Genomic DNA, 10,567 nt, shown 5'->3' with positions numbered 1-10,567 from the left:
CGGCCGGTTGTGACACAGCCTGGAATCGAACCAAGGTCTGTAGAGATGCAGTGCCTTAGACCGCTGTGCCACTTGGGAGCCCTCATACTGTTTTCAAAATACCGCTCTATATACCCCTCAAAAGAGGCAAAGTAAGTAATGTGTAGAATTGCAGGAAAGGAGTTTTAAAATGTTAAATTCCAGGAGAGGACCCCTACACCACAATTTTGCCCTTGGCCCAAAATAATGGGTAATCAATCATAACATAGATTATTCAGACCTGCAGACCTACTAATTACTTATTGGGGGTTCACAGCAAAGCTGTGAAATCTATTTTTATTCTATGAATAATTTTTCCTTGACTTAATAAATAATTCAAGCATGGATTGGCAACTTTTCAAATTTGGCAAACAGACTAGAGACCATGAGTAACCATGAGTAACTCCGTCACCCCGTTTGACTTAGAGACTTAACTTTGTATGTACAGTGCATTCGGAAAGTATTCAGACCCCTTGAATTGTTCCACATTTTGTTACATTACATTACAGCCTTATTCTAAAATGGATTCAATATCCCTTGCAATCTACATACAAAACAATATAGGTCTACACACAATACAGGTTTAGTCATTTTTGCACATTTATTAAAATAAAAATGGAAAAATCACATTCACACAAAGCAAAAACATGTTTTTAGACATTTTTGAAAATGTATTAAAATAAAATATAAACTGGAGAAAAAAAATCACATTTACATAAGTATCCAGACCCTTAACTCAGTACTTTGTTGAAGCACTTGGCAGCAGTTACAGCATCGAGTCTTCTTGGGTATGACCTTGTGGCAACACCTGTATTTGGGGAGTTTCTCCCATTCTTCTCTGCTGATCCTCTCAAACTCCGTCAGGTTGGATGGGGAGTGTCTATGCACAGCTATTTTCAAGTTCTCTCCAAAGATGTTCGATCGGGTTCAAGTCCGAGCTCTGGCTGGGCCACTCAAGGACATTCAGAGACTTGTCCTTAGGGTCATTGTCCTGTTAGACTGGGGCGAAGGTTCACCTTCCAAGGCACTTAGCGCTCTGGAGCAGGTTTTCATCATGGATCTCACTTTGCTCCGTTCATCTTTCCCTCAATCCTGACTAGTCTCGCAGTCCCTGCCGCTCAAAAACATCCCCACAGCATGATGCTGCCTCCACCATGCTTCACCATAGGGATGGTGCCAGGTTTCCTCCAGACGTGACGCTTGGCATTCAGGCCAGAGAATTCAATCTTGGTTCCATCACACCAGAGAATCTTGTGAAACTGGAGGGCGCGCAATTCAAATAAATAATCGTAACAATGATGGATATTAAACATTTATTTACATACAAGTGTCTTATATCGGTTAAAAGCTTAAATTCTTGTTAATCTAACTGCACTGTCCGATTTACAGTAGGCTTTACAGCGAAACCATGCCATGCCATTGTTTGAGGACGGCGCCCCACATCAAAATATTTTCACTCACAGGTTTCATAAATTCACAAATAGCGATTAAATATTCACTTACTTTTTGAAAATCTTCCTCTGATTTGTCATCCAAAGGGTCCCAGCTACAAGATGTAGTGTCGTTTCGTTAGATAAAATCCTTCTTTATATCCCAAAAAGTCTGTTTAGTTGGCGCCATAGATTTTAGTAATCCACTTGTTCAACATGCAGAGAAAGGAATCCAAAAAGCTACCGCTAAACTTTGTTAAAACAAGTCAAAATCCATTTCTATTTAATCCACAGATACCTTAAAATGTAATTCAACTATAATATTTCATACGGAAAGAAGTATGTTCAATTGGAAAACGATATTAGCAGGTGTGTGTCCTCCTCATCGCGCACACATACGCTGATTTCCAATTCTGTGTCCCTGTATCAAAACTCATTATTCTTCCTCGTTTGGGAAGAAACAAGCCTGAAACCTTGAACAAAGACTACAGACATCCAGTGAACGCCAAAGAATTGCATACTGGGAGCGAGATTAAATTATTTATCTATATGTTCCATTGGAAGAGCATGGGCTCTCAAAAAAAAAATATTCCGGTTGGTTTTTCTTTGGATTTTGTCCTACCATATCTATTATGTTACAGTCTCCTACATTATTTTAACATTTCTACAAACTTAGGAGTGTTTTCTTTCCAATGGTACCAATTATATGCATATCCTGGCTTCAGGGCCTGAGCAACAGGCAGTTTACTTTGGGCACGTCAGTCCGGTTCAAATGGAGAAAAATAGACCCTATCCTGAAGAAGTGTCCATAGAAGGGCCAGATGTATACAGAATGGTGTCGTCTGCGTAGAGGTGGATCAGAGAATCACCAGCAGCAAGAGCAACATCATTGATATATACAGACAAAAGAGTCGGCCCGAGAATTGAACCCTGTGGCACCCCCATAGAGACTGCCAGAGGTCCGGACAACAGGCCCTCTGATTTGACACACTGAAATCTGAGAAGTAGTTGGTGAACCAGGCGAGGCAGTCATTTGAGAAACCAAGCCTGTTGAGTCTGCCGATAAGAATGCAGTGATTCACAGAGTCGAAAGCCTTGGCCAGGTCGATGAAGACAGCTGCACAGTATTGTCTTTTATCAATGGCAGTTATGATATCGTTTAGGACCTTGAGCGGGGCTGAGGTGCACCCATGACCAGATTGCATAGCGGAGAAGGTACGGTGGGATTTGAAAGAGTTAGTGATCTCTTTGTTAACTTGGCTTTCGAAGACTTTAGAAAGGCAGGGTAGGATAGATATAGGTCTGTAACAGTTTGGGTCGAGAGTTTCTGACCACGGCAACTTTCCAATCTTTAGGGATCTCAGACGATACGAGAGGTTGAACAGGCTAGTAATAGGGGTTGCAACAATTGCGGCGGATAATTTAAAAAAGATAGTGTCTAGATTGTCTAGCCCAGCTGATTTGTAGGGGTCCAGATTTTGCTGCTCTTTCAGAACATCAGCTATCTGAATTTTGGTGAAGGAGAAATGGGGGAGGCTTGGACAAGTAGCTGTGGGGGGTGCAGAGCTGTTGACCGGGGTAGGGGTAGCCAGGTCGAAAGCATGGCCAGCCGTAGAAAAATTGTTATTGAAATTTTCGATTATCATAGATTTATCAGTGGTGACAGTGTTTCCTAGCCTAGGTGTTCCTTTTGTCCAGTTGGGAAAGGGCAGTGTATTCAGTGCGGATGTTGCCTGTAATCCATGGCTTCTAGTTGGGGAATATATGTACGGTCGCTATGGGGACAACGTCATTGGTCCACTTATTGATGAAGCCAATGACTGATGTGGCCTCAATGCCATCGAAAGAATCCCACAACATATTCCAGTCTGTGCTAGCAAAACAGTCCTATAGCTTAGCATCTGTATAGCACGCCTACCTTGTCAAGACACAACTGACTGTCTCAAACACATTAAGAAGGAAAGAAATTCCCAAAATTAACTTTTAAAAAGGCACACCTGTTTACTTGAAATGCATTCCAGGTGACTACCTCATGAAGCTGGTTGAGAGAATGCCAAGAGTGTGCAAAGCTGTCATCAAGGTAAAGGGTAGCTGCTTTGAAGATTCTCATATTTAGTTTGATTTGTTTAACACCTCTTTGGTTACTACATGATTCAATGTTGTAAACAAACCCTTGAATGTGTAGGTGTGTCCAAATACTTTTGGCTCGTACTGTAAGTATTCAGACCGTTCGCTCTGAGAATTGAGTTGAGCTCAGGTGAATCCTGTTTCCATTGATCATCCTTGAGATGTTTCTACAACTTGATTGGAGTCCACCTGTGGTAAATTCAATTGATTGGACATGATTTGGAAAGGCACACATCTGTCTATATAAGGTCCCACAGTTGACAGTGCATATCAGAGCAAAAACCAAGCTAGGAGGTCGAAGGAATTGTCCATAGAGCTCCGAGACAGGATTGTGTCGAGGAACAGATCTGGGGAAGGGTACCAAAAACAATTCTGCAGCATTGAAGGTCCTCAAGAACACAATGGCCTCCATCATTCTTAAATGGAAAAAGTTTGGAACCACCAAGACTCTTCCTAGAGCTGGCTGCCCTGCCAAACTGAGCAATTTGGGGAGAAAGGCCTTGGCCAGGGAGGTGACCAAGAACCCATTGGTCACTCTGACAGAGCTTTAGAGTTCCTCTGTGGAGATAGGAGAACCTTCCAAAAGAACTACCATCTCTGCAGCACTCCACCAATCAGCTCTTTATGGTAGAGTGGCCAGATGGAAGCCACTCCTCAGTAAAAGGCATATGACAGCCCGCTTGGAGTTTGACAAAACAAGATTATCTGGTCTGATGAAACCTATATTTAAGGCCTGAATGCCAAGCGTCACATCTGGAGGAAACCTGGCACCATCCCTACGGTGAAGAATGGTGGTGGTAGATGTTTTTCAGCGGCATGACTGGGAGACTAGTCAGGATCGAGGCAAAGATGAATGGCGCAAAGTACAGAGAGATCGTTGATGAAAACATGCTCCAGAGTGCTAGGGACCTCAGACTGGGGCGAAGGTTCACCTTCCAACAGGACAACAACCTTAAGCACACAGCCAAGACAACGCAGGCGTGGCTTCGGGACAAGTTTCTGAATGTCCTTGACTGGCCCAGCAAGAGCCCGGTCTTGAACTCGATCTAACATCTCTGGAGAGACCTGAAAATAGTTGTGCAGCAACGCTCCCCATCCAACCTGACAGAGCTTGAGAGGATCTGCAGAGAGGAATGGGAGAAACTCCCCAAATACAGGTGTGCCAAGCTTGTAGCGTCATACCCAAGAAGACTCGAGGCTGTAATCACTGCTTCAACAAAGTACTGAGTAAATGGTCTGAATACTTATGTAAATGTGATATTTCAGTTTTCAAATGAGCAACAATTTCTAAAAAGCGTGCCAGTAGCCAACGAAGATGAGCATTTGCCCACTGAAGTCGGTTACGGTGCCAAACTGCAGAACGTCAAGATCCTGGTGAGGACGACGAGCACGCAGATCAGCTTTCCTGAGCTGGTTTCTGACAGTTTGTGCAGAAATTCTTCATTTTTGCAACCCACAGTTTCATCAGCTGTCTGGGTGGCTGGTCTCAGAAGAAGCCGGATGTGTAGGTTCTGGGCTGGCCTGGTTACACGTGGTCTGTGGTTGTGAGGCCGGTTGGGCGTACTTCCAATTTCTCTGTAAAATGACGTTGGAGGCGGCTTATGGTAGAGAAATTAACAATAAATGATCTGGCAACAGCTCTTGGTGGACATTCCTGCAGTCAGCATGCCAATTGCACTCTCCCTCAAATCTTGAGACATCTGTGGCATTGTGTTCTGTGAGAAAACTGCAGAGTTTAGTGTCCTTTTATTGTCCCCAGCACAAGGTGCCCCACACTTGTCAGGTGGATGGATTATCTTGGCAAAAGAGAAATGCTCACTAACATGGATGTAAACGAATTTTTGCACAAAATGAGAGAAATAAGCTGTTTGTGCATTTCAAAAATTTCTGGTATCTTTTATTTCAGCTCATGAAACCAAAATGTTACGTTTTGAGTTTATATTTTGGTTCAGTATAAATGTATGTGGGTATAACTGACAGTGCCTACCGATAGTGGCTAATATTTAACATGATACAAATTGTTTAAAAAATCATGTTTAAAGTCTGGGCATATCATTAAAACATCATAGAAATCATAAATCAACTCTGTAGGTTTGGTGCTATACTGTAATTTGCTCATGAATACAGAATCATATAGCTTGCGTCTCCAAATTTCATCCCTGAATATAAGGCCAGTATTTTATACACTTCACATGTTGGTATTCTTCAGTTTACTGCCAAATGACTGGTTTCACATTTGTCTCCAGCAATCATATGGTAAAATAGATCAAAAACACTTATATTTATAATCCCGTTATCCAAAACAGCTTACTCATTTACCTAGCTCTATCAATTTGAAAATGACAGTGCATGGAGAATGGTCTTATTTCAATTGGGAAAAATTAAGTAGATTTTCCATTTGGAACTGACAGGTTGCTCGACCTTATTCATCGCGTGTAAATGTGGTGAAAGGATGAGGGAATTAAGTCAAGATCAGAATACAGCATATCTGTAGACGCACCTCCGGCACACCTTCATTGCATTGATTGCCACCCTAAACGAATAGCATGCTATTCTCATGCTTAATTTGAAGGTCAGAATACGCGTAAAGAAAGGATTTACGTTCCATTTACGCACATTTAGCTCGGTTCAGATTTTCCCCCATAAAGAATGATTACCTGCTGCATTCAAAGATAACCAACCTACTGCACTAGACTTAACAGCATACCACCCTGCATACCACTGTTGGCTTGCTTCTGAAGCTAAGCAGGGTCGGTCCTGGTCAGTCCCTGGATGGGAGACCAGATGCTGCTGGAAGTGGTGTTGGAGGGCCAGTAGGAGGCACTCTTTCCTCTGGTCTAACAAATATCCCAATGCCCCAGGGCAGTGATTGGGGACACTGCCCTGTGTAGGGTGCCGTCTTTCGGATGGGACGTTAAACGGGTGTCCTGACTCTCTGAGGTCATTAAAGATCCCATGGCACTTATCGTAAGAGTAGGGGTGTTAACCCCGGTGTCCTGGCTAAATTCCCAATCTGGCCCTCAAACCATCATGGTCACCTAATAATCCCCAGTTTATAATTGGCTCATTCATCCCCCTCCTCTCCCCTGTAACTATTCCCCAGGTCGTTGCTGCAAATGAGAACGTGTTCTCAGTCAACTTACCTGGTAAAATAACGGTAAAATAAATAAATAAATAAAAACTTGACTTGCATCATCCTTGTGGTATTGAGAGATAAACATGCTAATGCATTCACTGATTGCACGTAAAGATCGTTCCTACATGATAGTGCTTGCTTTGTTATCCAACTGATCTTGTGTCCTTTGTCATGCTGTAAACCCCGTTCATTGCTGCTCACGGCTATATTTACGGTATCCGTCCCATATTTTGATAATATATCTTGATCAGCTAAGATTCTTTAAATCAAAATAACCTAGTTTTCACCTTCTACAAAACAAGATAGCAATTCTGTCCCAGGCCCACAACAAGGCTCCCACTGGACAAACACTGTCAATGTTTTTTCCACATAATTTCAATGAATTACATTGAACCAGTGTGGAATAGATGCAGAATTTGTTTTTGCCCAGTGGGCTTTTGGCTTAAAATATGAGATGGAGAAACAGATACAAAAGTTATTACAATTGGCACGTGCGTAATCATACCAGTAAATATAAAATAAATTACATGTCAACTTGATTTATTAAAAATTCTATGTAAAATCAATAGCCATAATAGCTAAATATTTACACACAGTACAATAACAAGGATTGATCACTAGTGCTGTAGTGCCTCAAAGGAATATTGTGAGGTAAACTGTAGACATTTGATTTCATACTTCCTGTGCAAAGGCCCATGTGTTCATGAGTGAATTTCCCCCACAAACAACTGCACCAATGTTTTTAGGTGCCCCAACCAGGCTGTACTACCCAATGCTGTGTTTGAAATACATTTCCATGGTGTGACTTGTGCTCATGTTGTGTTTCCCTCTGATGATATAACTGCAATGGCATGAAAAGAGGTCTTACGTGTCACGACATCTGATAGAACAAGCCCTGGGACAAAACAACTCATTTATTTGCCTTTTCTGCATAATACATTAAAATAAGATATCATTCAATCAACTTTAATGGCAAAGACTAAAAACTGCAGATGATGTCAATGTATAGATATTACTCGATCTACACCCGTAATGATAAAATGACATGTCTGTAACAAAAAACTTCACAGCTCTTATGTACAGTTGAAATCAGAAGTTTACATACACCTGAGCCAAATACATTTAAAACTCAGTTTTTCATAATTCCTGACATTTAATCCTAGTAAAAATTCCCTGTCTTAGGTCAGTTAGTTTCCTGAAAGAAGCTAGCTAGCTAACAAGGAGTGTCTAGTTGGCAGAAGAGAAGAAGGGACAAAGAAGGGACAAAGTGGGACAAAATAAGGACAGAAGAAAAGGGAAAGGGGACATTAAGGTGAAGCAGTCCTCTAAAGACATAAAAGACAATAATACAAGAAACAACACTTCTATTGCCTCTCCCTCTACGATACGCACTTCCGGTTTGGTTTGGAGCGAGTAGTTGCATTCCGCTTTGCTCCACAGGTAGTATTACAGGTAGTATTACATTTCATTTCATTACAGTACAACAGTTTGATTTGTTTGATCTTAGCTGGCTACATAGCCGTCTTTGTATCCAAGATAATTGTGTAGTCTAGAGTAATTGTCGAGGTTACCTAGCCAGTTAGAGGTTACCTAGCCAGCTACACTTTCAAACAAAGTCAACAACGCAGCCACTGCTAGCTAGCCTATTTCACCAGCCAGCAGTACTATATCATTTTAGTCAATAAGATTTTTTGCAACGTAAGCTTAACTTTCTGAACATTCGAGACGTGTAGTCCACTTGTCATTCCAATCTCCTTTGCATTAGCGTAGCCTCTTCTGTAGCCTGTCAACTATGTGTCTGTCTATCCCTGTTCTCTCCTCTCTGCACAGACCATACAAACGCTTCACACCGCGTGGTCGCTGCTACTCTAACCTGGTGGTCCCAGCGCGCACGACCCACGTGGAGTTCCAGGTCTCAGGCAGCCTCTGGAACTGCCGATCTGCGGCCAACAAGGCAGAGTTCATCTCAGCCTATGCTTCCCTCCAGTCCCTCGACTTCTTGGCACTGACGGAAACATGGATTACCACTGATAACACTGCTACTCCTACTGCTCTCTCCTCGTCTGCCCACGTGTTCTCGCACACCCCGAGAGCTTCTGGTCAGCGGGGTGGTGGCACTGGGATCCTCATCTCTCCCAAGTGGACATTCTCTCTTTCTCCCCTGACCCATCTGTCTATCGCCTCCTTTGAATTCCATGCTGTCACAGTTACCAGCCCTTTCAAGCTTAACATCCTTATCATTTATCGCCCTCCAGGTTCCCTTGGAGAGTTCATCAATGAGCTTGACGCCCTGATAAGTTCCTTTCCTGAGGATGGCTCACCTCTCACAGTTCTGGGTGACTTTAACCTCCCCACGTCTACCTTTGACTCATTCCTCTCTGCCTCCTTCTTTCCACTCCTCTCCTCTTTTGACCTCACCCTCTCACCTTCCCCCCCTACTCACAAGGCAGGCAATACGCTTGACCTCATCTTTACTAGATGCTGTTCTTCCACTAATCTCATTGCAACTCCCCTCCAAGTCTCCGACCACTACCTTGTATCCTTTTCCCTCTCGCTCTCATCCAACACTTCCCACACTGCCCCTACTCGGATGGTATCGCGCCGTCCCAACCTTCGCTCTCTCTCCCCCGCTACTCTCTCCTCTTCCATCCTATCATCTCTTCCCTCTGCTCAAACCTTCTCCAACCTATCTCCTGATTCTGCCTCCTCAACCCTCCTCTCCTCCCTTTCTGCATCCTTTGACTCTCTATGTCCCCTATCCTCCAGGCCGGCTCGGTCCTCCCCTCCTGCTCCGTGGCTCGACGACTCATTGCGAGCTCACAGAACAGGGCTCCGGGCAGCCGAGCGGAAATGGAGGAAAACTCGCCTCCCTGTGGACCTGGCATCCTTTTACTCCCTCCTCTCTACATTCTCCTCTTCTGTCTCTGCTGCTAAAGCCAATTTCTACCACTCTAAATTCCAAGCATCTGCCTCTAACCCTAGGAAGCTCTTTGCCACCTTCTCCTCCCTCCTGAATCCTCCTCCCCCTCCTCCCTCTCTGCTGATGACTTCGTCAACCATTTTGAAAAGAAGGTCGACGACATCCGATCCTCGTTTGCTAAGTCAAACGACACCGCTGGTTCTGCTCACACTGCCCTACCCTGTGCTTTGACCTCTTTCTCCCCTCTCTCTCCAGATGAAATCTCGCGTCTTGTGACGGCCGGCCGCCCAACAACCTGCCCGCTTGACCCTATCCCCTCCTCTCTTCTCCAGACCATTTCCGGAGACCTTCTCCCTTACCTCACCTCGCTCATCAACTCATCCTTGACCGCTGGCTACGTCCCTTCCGTCTTCAAGAGAGCGAGAGTTGCACCCCTTCTGAAAAAACCTACACTCGATCCCTCCGATGTCAACAACTACAGACCAGTATCCCTTCTTTCTTTTCTCTCCAAAACTCTTGAACGTGCCGTCCTTGGCCAGCTCTCCTGCTATCTCTCTCAGAATGACCTTCTTGATCCAAATCAGTCAGGTTTCAAGACTAGTCATTCAACTGAGACTGCTCTTCTCTGTGTCACGGAGGCGCTCCGCACTGCTAAAGCTAACTCTCTCTCCTCTGCTCTCATCCTTCTAGACCTATCGGCTGCCTTTGATACTGTGAACCATCAGATCCTCCTCTCCACCCTCTCCGAGCTGGGCATCTCCGGCGCGGCCCACGCTTGGATTGCGTCCTACCTGACAGGTCGCTCCTACCAGGTGGCGTGGCGAGAATCTGTCTCCGCACCATGTGCTCTCACCACTGGTGTCCCCCAGGGCTCTGTTCTAGGCCCTCTCCTATTCTCGCTATACACCAAGTCACTTGGCTCTGTCATATCCTCAC

This window comes from Salvelinus alpinus, chromosome 15 (assembly GCF_045679555.1).
Source record: "Salvelinus alpinus chromosome 15, SLU_Salpinus.1, whole genome shotgun sequence".
NCBI classification, from domain to species: domain Eukaryota; kingdom Metazoa; phylum Chordata; class Actinopteri; order Salmoniformes; family Salmonidae; genus Salvelinus; species Salvelinus alpinus.
The sequence above is the reverse complement of the archived record's forward strand: the minus strand, read 5'-3'. Positions refer to the sequence as shown.